Source organism: Halyomorpha halys, unplaced genomic scaffold (assembly GCF_000696795.3).
Source record: "Halyomorpha halys isolate HHAL.00 unplaced genomic scaffold, Hhal_1.1 Scaffold892.1, whole genome shotgun sequence".
Lineage (NCBI taxonomy): Eukaryota > Metazoa > Arthropoda > Insecta > Hemiptera > Pentatomidae > Halyomorpha > Halyomorpha halys.
In genome coordinates this window covers 459344-477459 of record NW_027105126.1, presented here as the reverse complement: position 1 = coordinate 477459, position 18116 = coordinate 459344, and the positions used below count along the sequence as shown (strand labels likewise).

The following is an 18116-nucleotide window of genomic DNA, read 5'->3' as shown; positions in this document are numbered from 1 at the left end:
AGTTCTACTACTGGGTAGTTTCTCTACATCCTGTATCATATCATTATGTCATTATGATCAAATTTACTGATTGTATTTTTTTATACAGTTGTAAAGGTCAATAAATAAATAAAATAAAAAAATAAAATATTTGCCCGTTTTTTTTAATATGCAGATATTACCTTCACTTAGTTTTGTTTTATGTAGTACTGAATACGTCATTAGAAAGTTTTAGCTCTGAGTGATAAAATATTTGTGCTTAAATTCATATAACAAAGATAATGTAATCCTATAAGGAGAAAAATCACACCTTTCCCCCCTTTCTCCCAAGTTCGTAAAGTTATCAAATCAAATTTTTAAATGAGGTGTAGATAGTTGACCGTAGATTAATGATTGGAGAAGTTTGCCGGGGGTGCGGTCAGCAAAGAACAACATAAATAAACAAAACCATATTTATTTATTTTATGCCGACGTTTCGACCTGAATTTCAGATCTTCATCAGTGGTTATGGCGTAGAAGGTAGGCCTGTAACTGCCACAGTTACAGGCCTACCTTCTAACTCCAATCAAATTTTTAAAAATATGCCAGTGGTCCGAGGTTTTTTTCAGAGACTAATGGATGGATTGTTTTGAAATTAAAATGAGATTATTCATATTGCAATGTTCAATTTTGTTGAACTTTGAAAAAATAATTTCAAACTAATACGTTGTTTTATTACATATTTAATTTTTTTTAATATATCGGTTTAAAGGGGTGGATTGTAGTAATTTTTACTCATTAAGCTGTAATTATGACTTCTAAATGTTTTAAAATATTGCAATGTAACTTGGTGATTCCAAATTACCCGCACTAACTGAAATTAAATTAGTAAGCACTACCTTACATTCCGTAAAATTTCAAAGTGAATAAACAATTTACAACAAAAGCATTTATCCTCAACAACTTCAACGCATGCTAAGTCAAGGATATCCTACTTCCCGACCATCTGGAAGCGAGCCATCGTAGTTCCTCTACTCAAGCCTGGTAAGAAGGGTGATGTGACTGAGCACTATCGTCCGATCAGCCTCCTCTCGCATATGAGCAAAATATTCGAAAGGCTCATTCATCACCATCTGATGAAGCAGTGCAACGAAGAAGAAGTAAAGGTAATAAAGCTGCAATCACATACCCTGGGTCACATGCACATGAACAGAGCAACAGCGCTCATATCTCTTGATTGTAGCCAGGCCTTCGAATGTGTCTCCCATACGCTTCTCATCCGCCGACTGGAAGACTTCAAGTTTCCCGCCACCCTATGCCGCTAATTGAAAACTACTTCAACGGAAGGTCTTTCGTCGTACGGGTCGGCGAGAGCTTTTCGACTCCTATTCCTACCACCTGTGGAGTGCCACAGGGCTCTGTGCTAGGACCAATACTATTCCTGCTTTTCACAGGCCCGGTGGTATCGATTCAGCTTCCGAAGGTAATGGTTGCTGTCTATGCGGATTACATGGGCATCTATGCCTCCAGCGTTAATGCTCTAACTGCGCTGTTTCATGCACAGGAAGCAGCTAACACCATCGCTACCGAACTCAAGTGCATTGGAATTCAAGTGAATTCCGCCAAGACAGACGCAATCGTGAAGTCATGCCAAAAAGGTAAAAAGTAAAATAAGGTACCAAAAAGGATACCACTGCATACTCACTTCAGGATTGAAGAGGTCAACCAACGGATCTCCAACTTCTTGCTCTATCTGGGAGTCACTCTCGATTGCCATCGTCGAAAGACCATCTGCTGAAATCTCCGCAGCTCTCGCTCAGTCTCAAGCTCCAAATATATAAAGCCGTCATTAGATCGAAGCATATGTACAAAACCTTCAGTGTGGTTACTGAATGGTGCAGACTGCAGAGCTTTTAGAACTCCGTCCTTCGACGACAGAATTTATATCGAGGAGAGACATCAAATTTTTTAACTGCCTTCAGTACTGTACGAGCCCATTATTTAGGACACTGATACCAAAAGGACGGTCAAAAAGGTGGCAGACACGTAAGAAAAGACTGAGGCACGACTAAATATAAGTAACTAAATTATTTTAATCAACATACCTGGTGAGCCTCATCACCGACAGATTGACACAAAATACAGACTATCCCTTCCCAAATAATGTTCCTCAGCTCCCTCTTAAAATGCATTATCAGAATGCAGTAAAAGAGGCTACCTTCAACCCGTTTTTCATCATGACTCTCACCGTTTTCTCATGCACCCACCGGGCTTAGAAGAAAAAATAATTACATCAACAACACGCACCCATGGGGCATAGAAGAAAAAAAAATGACCTAAATAAATAAAGTAAAAAAAAAAATCTTATTATGTGATTGACAGTATTTTACCTCCAGAAGTAATAAGTGATTTAATGCTAGCTATTAGTGTGGGAAAAACGGAAGGGAGTAGCTCAGTGCTATTACCGAGGCCGGGCTAAAGCAGATTTTATGAAGGCCATTTTATGGCGGACTCCACTTTGGACCGCTACAGGAGAGGGAAGATGACCTCAACTTTTTTATCTTACAACTTTTTAAGTGATTCAGAATCTGTTATAAGTCGGAAGTAGCTGATGGTCTGACACTGAATGTTAAAAAAAATAATTTAACCAAATTTATAATTAATATGTTTTTCAAGTGTTTTAATTATTCTTATTTGTAGATTTTCCCATCTTTCTCCCTCTTTCTTGTATATTCGACTATGCTTATATGAAAAGGTTTAGTCTGATTTCACCTATTTTAGCCACACATTATATTTGGTTAATAGTTTTAACAAAATGTTGACCTGTTCCTTTTAAGTCCATCTAGAATTTTACCACATCTTTAATATTTTTAGTGATTCTTATAGATTCTATAAGTTTCCAACTTTCATTATCTGTCATTACGTTTCATTTTTTTTTCTTTTTTCATTGGCGTGACAAACCGAGAGGTCCAAGGCCTCGTGCAATGTACTCAAAAAATACATCGCGCGTTTCCTGACGTGGTTTTCATAGGATGGGTCCGTCACTCTCACGCCTATTTTTATATTTTTAACGATTAACGATTATAATTTAACGAAATCAAAATTATGATTTGTTTGTATGCTGTTTTTCTAGCGTTATCATATTTTTTAGTCTTTTGATGTTAATTTTTTGTTGTTTTATTCTATTACTTAGATTTAGTCAGGTCTTGCTTATATATTATTTTGTGCATTCATTGAAGCCAATTTTATATATCAGATATTTTTTGTAACTTGTTTCAATTTTATCTTTCATGTTTTTAATATTCTACTTCAATTTCTTGTAATTGTATAATCCAAATTTCACATTTTTTTGCTCATATTTTTTCGAATGATTTTTTCTACTATCTGTTATTCTTAGAATTTATTGGATTAGTTATATTTATTTATTTCATTTTTCCTTTTTCATAAATCATTTTTATAGTTTCTTTTTTTTATTTAGCTTATGAAAACTAGAATTTACCCGTATTTTTAATAAGACCCTATTATCTTTAGTCATATTGTTGATATAATATAATTTTGGCTGTACCGCATATTTTTGAGGCAAAAAGTTATACAGATACAAGTTACTCGTACTAGTCACTGATACTGGAAGAAATTCGTACTAACTGGAGTGGGTTCATTAATGTTAAAACGGCTATAAAATATATATCAACTGACCTATATGGAAATTGAACCCACATCGTTGATTGGCCAACACGGTTAATTGGCCACCATAAAGGTTTAATTAGATATGAGCATGGGTCAATGAATATTTATAAATATATAGTCAGGGAACTATAAATTTTTCTAATACCTCATAAACAGCAGATTTTTTGACTAGTGGATATTGAAGGTCTCATTGGATAGTTGAAAACGAAAATTATTTTACAGTTTTTCAGTGTGACTAAAGTGTATATAATTTATAACAAATTGATTTAATTTAAGCATCACGAGATTGTTTACGTATAAATGTTGTAGTGATCGAAATAATTCAGTTAATACCTCGCAAAACAAATATTTGTGGTTATTTGACCCTTTTAGATATAAATATTATTCTAATTTATAGTTTTAAAAAAAATAATTTTTATTTTTTTCATATTTGTATCAGTGTATGCATATACCCGAACTTTTTGTAAATTATAAATTAAATAAATGTAACATGTATTACTCAGTAAGACTTACAAGTGAAGCGACGATGACTTGTGTTTTAAATTACAGCATATGTCCTGGAATCTGAAAATAAAAAAATAAAAAGTTTGTATCACATAAAATGATTAAATATTATGACATCATGTTTTGTGAATAGTTTCCACAATTTTATTATTATTTTGATGTCGCAAAATAAGTCAGTTTGAACGAAAAAGAAGTTGGTTTTTAGGTAATATATTTGAATCACTCTAATATTGCTGTTTGGCTTGTATGAATAAAAGAAATAGTTTTGATTTATTTTTAATTGGACGTATTCCAAAAATAGTATCGTATCTTTCTCTACTGCTGTCCTTAAAAGACTATCCTAAAAGTAATAGAGGTGCCACAAAATAACCACACTCTACGATAAAATCTATAAAATAATTAAAACACAAAATAAAAATAAAAATTTGTGATATATGCCACTATTGAAGAAAAACAGAGATTTATTATAATTACTACATATATTATATTACATAGTAGTATAGTAAAACTTTATTGCTTGTTGTTTAACTAACAAAATTATTATATTTTCCTAATAATACTTCTATTATTTTTATCGCTCAGTATTTAAGTGACATATTTCACCCTTCCGACATATAATTAACCTAATATATTGCTAATAAAGTTTCATAAGTGGAAACGCTTGAGAATTTCAACTACCGTTGCTGTAAATTGCTTGAATAATACTAAATGAATAACCTGCTAAGTAAGATGGATCATGACACAGAGATGCGGGCGTATCCCGTAATTGTCTTAATTTACGCTGGCTAACTATTTGATAAATTTAAAGGCGACTAGGGGGTAATCTTATTTATCGTTAAACGTTTGAATATGGTGTTAGTTATTTACTGTCAGTGGTACTTTCTTTACATAACAAATTACGGTACCTAATTTGTTTTAATATCAATTTTAATTTATTTATTCTATTTCAATTATCAAGAGAAAATTGCGGATTAAACAAGACGAAATGATGCTATAGAGCTCAAATTTAGATCGGTATGAAATTTAAGAATTGCAATAAGAAATAAATATATATAAAAGGTTTCGGTACTTTTGTAACGTAAATTTTTAAACGGGATATTTATTTCGAAACTAAATTTGGAATAATTTATTTACCAAAGACTTTTAAACTAAAGGAAAAACAGAATCAAAGACCAAATTATGAGAATTTCCTCATAAAAGTTTATTTGAAATAAATATCTGATAAAACCCTGAAATTTCCCTGATTGTATTTTATGTTCCATATTACATGTGGATAAGGATGCATCCGCAAGATATGTGGATCTTGTTGCTATCCTTAGGAAGGGGAAGTTAGCAATCATTCTGGATCCCACCATTAAATATGAAAAGAATGACCTAGACCAGGAAAATAAGTGAAAAGGGAAAAGATGGAAATTTGCGATAAATGCATCTTTTTCCGAAAGGAAAAGTTTCACAAGGGCTTCGGAGAAAGAGACTTCAATGAGAGAGGCCTCTGGTTCGGAGCCCGTGGAACGATACCCAGTACAACTAGGGGCATCATGTCTTGGGGTCAATATCCAGAACGTGGCAAAGATAACAAAAATATAATACTAGAATTATCCATTATCACATCCATGGAAACTAATGATTAATACAATCATTCAGTGGAAGGATGGCATGCATACATTGCATATTTTATTTGTGTTTTTATTATTTTTGTGTATATATTTTTTCTTTTAACATATATTTGTTACTTTTTCATATCTATTTTTCATTTTATTAGTATTTTTTTATGTATATTAATATATCTATTTATCACTACGTTTTATTAATTACATGACATATTTATATTACGAGTTTAAATTCTATTTATTTAAAATGAATATTAGTTTTTTTTTAGTATTTTATTTATTTTAAACAGGGGAATAATAGGGTATCAAAAGTATCATTAAGTTGAAAGAGAAAATATGAAAAAGAAAAAAAAAAGAAAGAAGACTGATAAAAAAAAAATTAATAAAGTATAGGAAAAATAAATACAAATAATGTAATATTAATAAAAAGATAAAAGAATAAAGCGATAAAACAAAACAAAAAAGTCATATACTATCATTATAGATTGTTTACGGGTTATGCCTGTATGTTGTAAGATTAAAAAAAATATCTGATTAGATTTGAATAAGTATGCTGTATATCTAAAGTTAGGCAGCACAAATTTGTTGTGTTTGATTAATTAAAAAATTTCTTCCATGAGTTGAGTTGTTTATAAAATATTTCTATCTAATCACAAAAATTAATTCAAAGATTTATTTACTTCATGTAAAAAAATGACATATTTATAAAAGATAACAGGGCTATAAAATTTAAGGATTTAAGCAATTTTATAAAATGTTATACAGGAAATTGATTCTGGACACATGAGGAGTTGACAGTGAACATAGGCGAAGCGGCTGTATAAAAGGGAAACTCACTGCACAGTAGAGATGACTGGGATATGTTTATAATGACTAATCAAACAGACATGCTTTGTTGTTCTGTAATTAGTTTACAATGACTTTCTTTGTTGATGTTCAACAGTTTGCAATAATAAAATTAATAAAACTGTCAGTATTTGCCATCATGCCGATTCTGATATTATATTTTCAACGATGACCTATGGTTTTTATGTAGTATTCTAATTACATAGAATCTTTTTCTACGTGATTAAACTATTCTGTAAAATAAAACCGAGCTGTAGGAGTCTGTAACCACTCACTGCCTTATTGATCACTGTATCGACAACGCAACCGTATTGAAATTATTAATGGTGGTACCCGTTACGCTGTAGATATGTATTAAGGCTGAGTTTCAAAAATTAGAATTCTAAATGGTTCAAAAACAAAAACAAAAAATAAAACGAAGAGAAAAAGGGATTTAATAAAGGGACCATCACTAGTATCACTAATAAATTAAACCATAATCTAGAGCAAGATAGAGTATAATTTCATCACACAAAAATTAGTGTTAATATTTACATATAAAATTTATAATAAGTTAATAACTAATTAAAGATATTTTAAATAAGTAAAATATTCTTATTATAAATATTGGTTCATAGTCAATAGGACCTTAAGCACTGAAATTCACTCGCCATAGGTTAATAATTTAGAGAGTTTGATGATGATCTTATACTAGATCATAGATTATAGATTAACAGGAGGAAGACATCACCCGTTGTTTCTTCCAGACACCTGACGTCATCCTACTAGTATGAAAATGTAATTTTTAGGACCCTCATCCAATCTGAGCTACCTCAGAAATTTGTTGCATAAATATCCTGAGATATAAGCCATAACAATGTGTTTTTTACTTTCAGTCACCTATATATGGAATAAAGAGTAATAAAAGTATTGTAATAATTTCGAATTTAAGTTTTTAAGTGACTTGTATGTTTTAAGGTCCACTGAGTCCAAAAACCTTGTCTGTTAACATTATAGCATACAAAAGAAATGATATACAAAACTGAAATCAAATATTTAAGGTGGATGTATGTCTGGGCTGTAACAGAAACGTTTTTTGATAAAATCGACTGACCAGAAGTACAACTTTATAGAATCGATTTTTTACATTTTTTTAGATTTTCTCGAAAACGATTTTTATTAAATTCGTCATGTGAATGCAGAATGAAATTATCTTTAATATAAGCACGGTCTTATTCTCATTGAAATAGTTTGACAGGTCTTAAGGAACGAATTTCTAAAAACTATTTCTCTAGTGTATCTTTAATTGTGTTAAAAAAATAAACAGTTTTCATGGTAAGCAATAATAAACAATAGGTAAATTTTTCAACATGTTGAAGAATTTTTTCAATAAATGAAGGAGAAAAAAGAAAAATATAAATATCCAATTCTAACAGGGAAAGCTGAGATCATCCCTGATTCCCTTACGGATTCCTTTTCTTTTGTTAACTGTTGTATTCATGGGAGGAATAAAATTTATTTTCGTTATCCCTACCTAGAGAAATTCTAAAATATCAATTTTCATAACAACAGAATTTTTTTTTTATTTCGAAAATAGTATAATAAATAAATAAATAAATTCTACACAAAACCCACCAATATAAACAAAATTTATCAAAACAAATAAGGTCGTATATTGGCTGGTAAGTGAAACTTGTGTGATGTGCGCACCGCACCAGATTTCTACTGTTGTAATGAGCAAGTTGGTGTGACGGATTTCGTTTAAAACGTTGAGTCCCAGAGAACTGTTTAAGAACCTCAAATATTTGTCAAGTTAACCATTATGTAACTCGACAAAAAAGATGAATTAATACTGTCGACAATATCAGGTAACAGAGAAGAAATGTATTAAATTACAATATTATTGAAAGATGGTAATACGATATTGGTCCAAGACGGAAAAAGTGCTATAACATTTTATATTGCTGTTATGCAACGGATGTTACAGTTAATAACATCCCAAGATGATATCGTTACGAAACGGATTTTGATTAATTCGGGTGCTGAAGAAAGATTCCTCGCCATGCTTTACACGTCATGTGACAATACTCTAAAATAGAAACATTTTTAAGTAAACCTATCAGTAGGAATTGAAACATAGGAAACATTCAATGTAGATGGACCTATTGAGGTAAAAGTATGTTTTAGTTTTGTTATTATGCTCTGCTTTTTTTTTTCTTTTTTTTTTACTTTTATATAACTTTGATTCACCTAACATTGTGTATTTAGCGAATAAAACTAGCATTAATCGTGAATATTATTTTTAATATTGAGGTTTGGATTTTATCCATGTAATGTATGTACAATTACTATAATATTTAATCGCTTTTCGACTTATCTTTTTTTCAAAATCAATCATAAAGTGTGTGACCAACTTGCTTTATTCCATCCTGTTAACATTGGATGGTGCATAGCCTTTAAGAATATTTTTTTATCTTAGGGTTATCCATTAGATGCCAAGATAAGTTAAATCAATTCTCCTATGTTTGAAACATTGTTTCATGTTTTATATGTGTGTATGCGTGCTTCTCTTTTTTTCTCCAAAAGTGTTATTCCACAATATGAATATCTTAAAATTAATTTTTATATTTTAATTTATAAAACATAAGCCTTTTTCGTTTGTTCTTTTCCGGCATCTGCTTTAATCAAGTAATTACACAAATGTATTTAAGTAAGCAGCATGCAAATAGAGATTATAAACACAACTATATCTTAGATATACTATGTTTGACAAATGTTGGCTGCGTACTCTCCTTCGTTTTTGCTTTTCATCTTCATATTTAGGTCCTCATTGACAGTTACTAAATAACACAAGATGCATGAAGAAGAATAACAATCAGTGGTATCTTTTCCCTGGTTCCATTTACTTTTTTAAGCTAGAAGACTACTCATCGATGTGTAATATTAATCATTTCAGGGATGAGATTCGTGTTTGTGCCCAAGTTGTACTTCATTAAAACGATTCATACACTTACGCTAACTTTTTTTTTTTTAGTAAACTTTGGAATTAGTAAGTCAGTTTACTTGCAAAGTCTTGTTATTAAGATGCAATGATTATAAGTGGGAATTTTTTGGATTGCAAAAATTGTAGCTGGTTTTTGTGGGCCTATGATATATGCAAAGCGTCAGTCCAAACTGGGTTTTTAAAGCAATTGTATGGGTTTAATTTTTGTCTTGTTTTTAATTTAGTTTCAGGTTTTGGGACTGTTTTTTTTTTCTTTCTACTATCGAACAATAGTCCGAGGTATTGTACCAATCTATCTGCAGGATAGTTAAGCTTTTATGTACTATGTAAGTATATGTGTCAAGACTTTCCAATTTGAAGTCAAAACCTCATTCACGCCACTTTTGTTAGTTATGTTGTTAGAAGCCATTCCTTATGTATAACTCAGTCAGCTTTAAATCACAAGTGTAAATCCATTTTATATCCAAAGACTTAAACTTAAACGTCTTATGAATTGCCCAGTACGATTTATTTTCTGGTTCACCAGAGATACGTACATAACCGTGTATTTCCTAGCTTCCTTTCTAATCCAAGTAATTAGTACTCAGCGCCCCTCTTATATCCTAGAAAACCGTAATTTAAATTCTCGTCCCAATCTCGTACTAACAGGTCCCGTTTATCTGACATCTACCCTCCACCTCACCGAACTGCTGCGAGTGATAAATCTTTTTTACCCGAGCTGCATATCACTGGAACTCCATTCTCTCAAACATCCACCATGAACCAACCCTTCCCTCGTTTAAAACTCCCTTAATAATATTTACCTTTATAAAAATACCTCCCTTTTACTTCACTAATCTATTCTAATATAATAGTACAGATGAAACTACATTTTTGTTTTGTTTTTTATGTATTTAGTCTGTTAGTTTTAATTTTTTTTTTTTATCTCTGTATCTAAAATTTATTTATTATTTATATGCAATTTTAATATAAGTTATAATTAAGTGAGGGCTAATATTTTTGGCCACTATATGTTGTCTAATTAAAATTACCTTATAATTATTCTAAAGGGACCAGAATAATTAACTATTTTTTATTTCATGACAGTGATAATTGTACATAAAATTAAAAATATAGTGCGTGTATAACATTGGAATTAAATTTTGAAAATAAAACGCGAGATAAATAACTGTAGTTTTGTAATGTAAAAGATTAAAAAAAAATCAAAATAAAAAAAAAAGTCTGTTAATCTACATTTTGAAGATTCAAGCTACCGAATTTTAAGTCGTTTAAATAAGTCGTTTAAATTTTTAAACCAATTAGTCGATGAGCCTGGTTCGCCGATTAAGACATCGTCAGAAGAAATATGCCAACATCCCTTATAAGCAAACAAAGTGTAGTAAATATAACAACTACCTTAAAGATTATATAAATATATATTCGATATATATTTTTTTTTTACTTTTTACCAAATTACAAAATTAAAACAGAAATAAATTCATTAAGTAAGTTGTTTTATTATTAAATGTTAATAATATTATTAAACATTAAAGAAAAGACTTTCTACATCAAATAAACCCCAGATTATTTAATATAAAATTATAAAAACATTAAAAAAACAATGTTTTAGTCTATTTTTATGTACTCCACACTTCAGTAAAGTTTTGACCTTTTCTACTGGTCTTTGTGACATATTTTCATCTTTAACTCAGCCACAATATTCAAAAACTATTTTTCAAATAAAAGCTCTTTGAAAAGTATTCGCAATGATTTATTTAAAATTTATTAATTCATAGGTGGATTTAACTTAATTTTTTTTTCATCAACCTCTGTAAAGTTTTTTATAACAGGTTATTTATGATAACTGTGTCTTTAGAAAAGTATAACAACTAGACACATAAAAGCAGGATGTCACTGCAATGCAGCTAGCTGTCCACCCAGTATTACTGGACTATCTATGATCTGTGATCTATTTTAAAAACGGTATAACTAAATAAAAAAATAAAATTCTAATTAATTGGCTAATAATTGTAACTATACATTTTCATTTTGATTTTTTTTTACAAAAAGGTATATCAAAAATACAATATATAATTTTTTTTTTTTAACATATATCTAGCTAGAGTGTTACTCCTTAACATTTACTAAAAATATAAATAAAAATCAATCACGCAACAGTTTAAAATAAACAAATTCTGATGAGATATTAAAAGTTTAAATTTTTTGTATATAGAAAAATCTACCTTTAGATTCTTAAAATTAATTAGTCATTTTAAACACTAAATTTCTTACGATAGAACGTTTCATTTCTTGTTTTTTTATCATTCCTTTATGCGTTTCGGTATCCCGCGCCATAATCATCTATATTTAAAAATACTACTAAACACTGTCACAAAATTAAATAACAATATTATATATTTTTATATAATTTATATTATTATCAATCAAATTATCCATAAACAATTGCCTTCAATTATGTTGTCCATATATCAGGACGTTAAAAATTTTAAAAATAATTCATCATATTTATTATTTATTAAAATAAAATTATTTTATTTGTAAGTTTAGTTTATCATATTTTTTTTAATCCAACTTTTCTCGTAGGAGAAATAATTTAATTTTAGAAAAAATAGAAATGATTAACTTTTTTTTACCCTTTAGTGGTTAAATAAATAAACCTCGATTTAAAGAGATAAAAAATCGTTATAATAAGATTCACACACTCTATATAACGAATTGTATGGAACTGAATCTATTTGACAGGATTTATATGTGTGCTATGATAAATAAAAAACATATCCTAATTGAAATATGTGCACGGTCTTGTTTTCTATAACTTGAAGAGTAATGTAACTTAATACAAATTGTAAATTACAGTTAATAAGTACTTTGCTCAGTTGCCTTCATGTATAGCCTTTCATAAATAGTAATAACAGTAACAATTATTATTTTTGAAGTGAAACTTTTCTAGATACGGTAGTGCATATTTAAAAAAAAAAAACTTTTTATTAAGGTAATAAAATTGCTCATAAATATCTTAATGTTCCATATGTAACCGATCTGGCCAGAACCAGATATCAATCCTTCCATTATAAACTCCTTAACCACTCAAACCCTCAAGTTCCTGACAATTCTCCGAAGCGCCTGAAAATAAGATGGCCTGGGAACCTTCTAATGTAGAAATGTTATTATTTATTTATTTAAGTATTTCGATCACTAGGGCCATTTACACAGAATAGAAATGTTATTAGTGTTAGCAATTTCTCAACTTGTCTGAATCGTACCATTATAATCAAACATCAAAATTACTGGATATATTATTATGTAAAAACAGTTGTAAATATCAATAAATGAATGAAAATTAAAAAAAAAATTAAGGTCGTTCCCATAATATCCACAAGTATATTTTTTCCTCAATTTTTTTTCTCTAATTTTTCGTAACCTCCTTTATTATTAAATTTATATGATCCATACATACACATGTATAATAGAAATGACAAATGTATACTTGCATACTACATTTGTCATTTCTAATATGCATGTGTATGAATGTATTATATAAATTTAATAATAAAGGAGGTTACGAAAAAAAAAAAGTTATTTTAACCACATTAATAAGATTTACTCTAAATTAATATTTTATATAATACTGAAAAAATGGTGGGCCATTTATTTCAAAAACTGGCTCAAAAAATTATGAATTAACAATAATGCCTAACATGGTTATAATTAATTATATTGTTTGAACGAACCCAAGGAAATAAACAACTTTTATATGTAAAACATTACTGAACAGTTAAAGAAAAATAACGGAAACAAAAAATTGATAACACATTTCTCACCTATTGGGGACTCGGACATCCAATAAGGTATCAGATTGTCTGTCGTCCTGTTCAGGACAGCCAAACCACTCTCAAGTCCTTGCCTTTATCAAGATCCAGCCCAGCGGAACTCAACTGCCCTCCCACTAGCGAATCTCAACTTAACAAACTTTCCATTTAAACTGTTATATTTAGTTAGAGATAGTTGGTATAAGTTAACTTGATAATTATATTAGCCAGTATCAAGCTCTGAACGCTTCGATATTATTTAACTCAAGGCCCAGACTAACTCGAGTACGCTTTATGCTATAAACAAATGAATACTCCAACTTCATAATAAGCTTTATAATGTCAAATTTAACAACTGTGCATGTTATTTATTTAATGGAACATACCTAAATACTATTAAAATTCAAAGTAAAAAGTATTTCCAAATTTTCCATCAATATCAATTCTGCAACTTTTATTTTTTATAAAATTCGGATTCAATCGTAAAAAATTATGTAATCAAGAGCTAAAATTTCTACTTTATTGAAAAAATTAAAAGTGTTGTTTTCAAGTATACACATTTTTAACACTTAAACGTACTTACTGATTCTTGTAGTCAAAGATGTGATTATTTTCATATTCATTTGCATTTTATTTGTTTAAAATTTAATTTTTCCTCCAATTACTTTCTTATTTGAGAGAACATTTTAGCCATATTATTGGTATATTTGAATATTTGCAAATTTAATTTTGTGTATAACAATTATACGGCATATTATTCTGGATTTTACTGCATATAAATCCGAAACGTGGTCACATCTACATCGGAATTAAGTTTTTTTTTTTTCAATTATTTTTGGTTCAATAATTGAACCTCAGGGATTTTGTAAGGTTTTTGTAAAATCAGGGATTTTGTAAGGTTTTTGTAAAATCAGGGATTTTGTAAGGTTATTATCTTTAAGTGTAAATTATTTTTAGACTGGGTGGTCAAGTTCATCCCGACAATAGTCCAGTCATTGTTCTGATTTTGTGGTTCTATTTCGAAGTAAATAGAATTATGATGTGAAAAGTGAGTGTCAGTTAAGAATTTTTTGATTTTTATTTTGGCTCAATTCCTCCATTGAGGGCCTATGCAGCCCCAGAGTGGGTATGTCAGGATTCATTTTTTTGGAGTCACCATGAAATAAATTCTGATTCACCCAGGTGGGATTCGAACCCATAAACGTCTGAATCAAACGCTATGGGACACACGCCCCAGCCCACTCAGCTATAAGTCCTCAAACCTAGTTATTATAATTTGTAAAATGTTGATATAGTGAATATGTAAAGTGATAAGTGTCGGTGTTCTGAGAAAGTTTTTCTCTAATTAACATACTGCACGTTCTAATTAAGGTGGAGTGGGTAGTATTTATTTTTTCTATGATCGTATCTTGTTAAGTGAGGAACAGCACTCGTGTTGTTCCTCGGCGCAACCATTAAGTTGATTATAAATACAATCACATAAATTTTTATTTTGTTATATTATTTTTCTATTTTACATTAATAGATTTTGTTTATATTCTAAAAAAAAAAATTGTCTTTATCTATAATTGGGGATTTACCCGTTGGTAGTCATATATCATAAAATAAATGAATAACGAAATTTGTAAAAAAGAATTTTCTGAACACGTCGGATCATCGAAGACTACTTAATCATAAATATACTTAATCATTGTTTGGGATATATAGGCAAAATATACAAGTGTAACGAGCGCCAGCGGAATAATTCCTTCACGTTTTATTAATTTCATGGCGTAGCCTTAGGCCAAAGCTAGACTACACCACCTTAACTGGACTGATATCAATACCTTAAATGATACTATGAATATGAAGTACTAATTTTATTTTAATGAAGGGTACGAAAAAAAAATAGTGTAACGAGCTCTATAGAACTAAAATTGTTGTTTTCATACACATATATGTATTTTTATATCAGTCGATTTCCTAGGACCAATATAAAAGGGTACATCAGTATGGGATGGCTCTAACCATCATTACTATTAATATAATTAGTAAAGTACACTTTATCTCGTATAGGCATTATCAAAAATTTGCATAATATATTTCGAAAATAACACTAATGACGTATAATGACCTGAGTTGGCTGAGAGACCTATATGTGTATTTTAACGCAATTGTAGAGGCGAGCTACGAAGTCTGAATCCCTTTTAACCGTACATTAGGACAATGTATGGCGGAATAATCCACGCATGTTGTTTACCTTAAGTGTTGGCTCCTGTGAATACTCTGTTTACACTAAGCTTTTAGAGTTTGGGCCGTACCCCACCTGCCTTATGTTTAGACTGAGCTAACCACATTGCTTTATCTTCATTGTCTTCTATGATCAAAACCAGTTTTAAGAGAATCTCTTGGACTGGTTTACAAATAATTAAGAAGAAAACATTTTCTTTGTTCTATCATAACAGAGTTTAACAATGGAATATAAAATTTAGCATGGAGTAGTAGGCAAGAGTTGCGGTAGCATGAATTTTTAATGGGTAAGCAAGCTACATAGCTGCAAATATACAAGCAGTTCAAGATCATATCAAATGATTTTAGATAACTTGGAGTTCCAGTCTAAGAAATTAATCCCAATAAAGTGACAATAAATTGGAGCATCCAATGAAATGGAATCCAACTAACCTCAATCACGAAAACAAATTGTCTGAACGGTTCTACTACGAAATATATTAACAATTAAAAATATATAAATAATGCACAGTAAAGTATAATGGAGTGATAAAATAATTTATTTTCCATTTGCTCTATTTCATGATGTAGAACTTTTTATTTTGTCGTTCCTCTAACATTGGAGGTATATTTGAAGGCATTTCAGAACTGTAAATATTTGCTGATATTTCAATTCCTTCCGATCCAATCCAAACAGTTAAATTTTGTATTTAGTGACATCGCTGACTATTGATTGAAAATAAATCAAGTTTTTTCCCCTGCTCTCATTTATAAATTTTATTGATTAGTTTTTCTCTACTTCTTATGTATCTTTTTCTCCTGTATCGCGGATGCATTTTAATAATGGACTTAATTTTTGTTGATACGAGGTGCTAGAAAACTTCATAAGCTATAGTGTTCATCTCTGAACAAACTACTTTGTTTTCTATTCACATTTCACTTCCTATTTGTTTCAATTTTTGCCCACATCTTATATTTTATTCATTCTCCTGCATTTCAGGCATATTATAAAATATTTGAGGGTAATAAACTTTATCATAAAATATCATCTATCATAAAAGCTATCATACCATTGTTACAGCTCACTACTCTTCGGGTTAATAAGAGCACGCGAATTGAAAGTCGGGTGGCATTTTCTCTTTGATGGGGCTCTACGAATGAGTGCAGCTTGGCCTTTGTCTATGGTGGAAGGCCTAAGAGAGGAGCGTATAGGCAAATCCTCTCTACATCTGAGTTTCTATTTTACTCAATTTCCAATGACATTCGAAACAGTCTGTAGTGTAATTCCACATTATTTTTTTTTTAATATTATTTTATTAACCGTTTATAGTAACTAAAAGTATTTTAGAAATAGAGTCCAATAAACATCCTTCGCTGCTTAATAAGATACCAAATTCTCATTATATTAAATTTAATAAAATCCTATAAATTTCCTTTGAAGTTCTTAAAACGTTAATTACATCCCAGAAAACATAATATTTGGTACAAAACAACCTTACAACTCGTGTTGATCAAATATAGCCATCCAGATAGATTCACTTTTTGTCTTATGTAAACTTTTTATTTATAACTAAGTCAAATATCATAGTTTTAAATTCTTAAACAGCGTATTTACTAAGTAAATACAGTTGTTTTGAATTATACTGAGGTTAGTCCAATTATAAAATTATAAGTAAGAAGTGAGTTTATTTTTTTGTCGTCACTTGAAACGTTTCCAGAAAATAAATCTCTCCTCATAACTTATAGACTAATGATGAATATAAAAAGATGATGTTTTGGACTAATTGATTATTTTTACATTTATATATTTATTTACAACTGTTCTAACATATAAACAACAAGCAAATTTGATGTTAGTTATACAATGACATGATATTGAGGTGGAGAATTTACCGATTAATAGAACTCTACTATATAATAATAATACTTCTGGAGGAGAATATCTGAAAGCGATGTTCTTTTTAGACGCTTATGAGAATTATCAGGTAATGAAGTAGAAGCGAAGTTAGAAACAAACGGGTTTGGATTGTTGGAAAGAATTGGTATCTGTTTCTGGTCAAATTGGTGAAATCACCTAATAATAAAATATTCGTCGGCCATATTTCGGCCACCGTTTTGGACTAAAGCGGACTGGATTTTTTATAACTCATTCAGCACATGAACTATTCCTGAAAAATTAAAGGAGTAATAAGTTTGTATTATATTAATTCTATTATTAATAAAAGATATATACCATATATTAAACAATTCTCTACATCGATCAGTGAGTCGAAAAATGCGCTTTTAATGCAGTTAAAGAAACACAAATGTAAAAAATTGTTATTGCAAAGTTTTGAACTCAATTTAAATGCAATACCCACATCACAATCCACAATTCAATCTTTAGATGACCTCTCTTCAGACCATAGCCCGGTTCTACTTCACATCCATTCTAATCCTATTCCTAGACCCTCTCCCCCTTCAATGGTTACAGGAATAATTTTCGGACTGATCTTGAAAACGTACTTGACT

The 18116-nt window shown here is 29.9% G+C and overlaps 1 long non-coding RNA gene across 1 annotated transcript in view; it reads right to left on the bottom strand.

The window, feature by feature from the left end:
* The window catches only part of LOC136796062 (uncharacterized), a 263158-nt gene that overhangs the window by 83088 nt on the left and 161954 nt on the right, over positions 1 to 18116 (bottom strand). Inside the window, exon 2 of the long non-coding RNA XR_010843754.1 lies at positions 4159 to 4209. This is a non-coding gene — a long non-coding RNA (uncharacterized lncRNA). The remainder of the gene's footprint in view (positions 1 to 4158; positions 4210 to 18116) is intronic.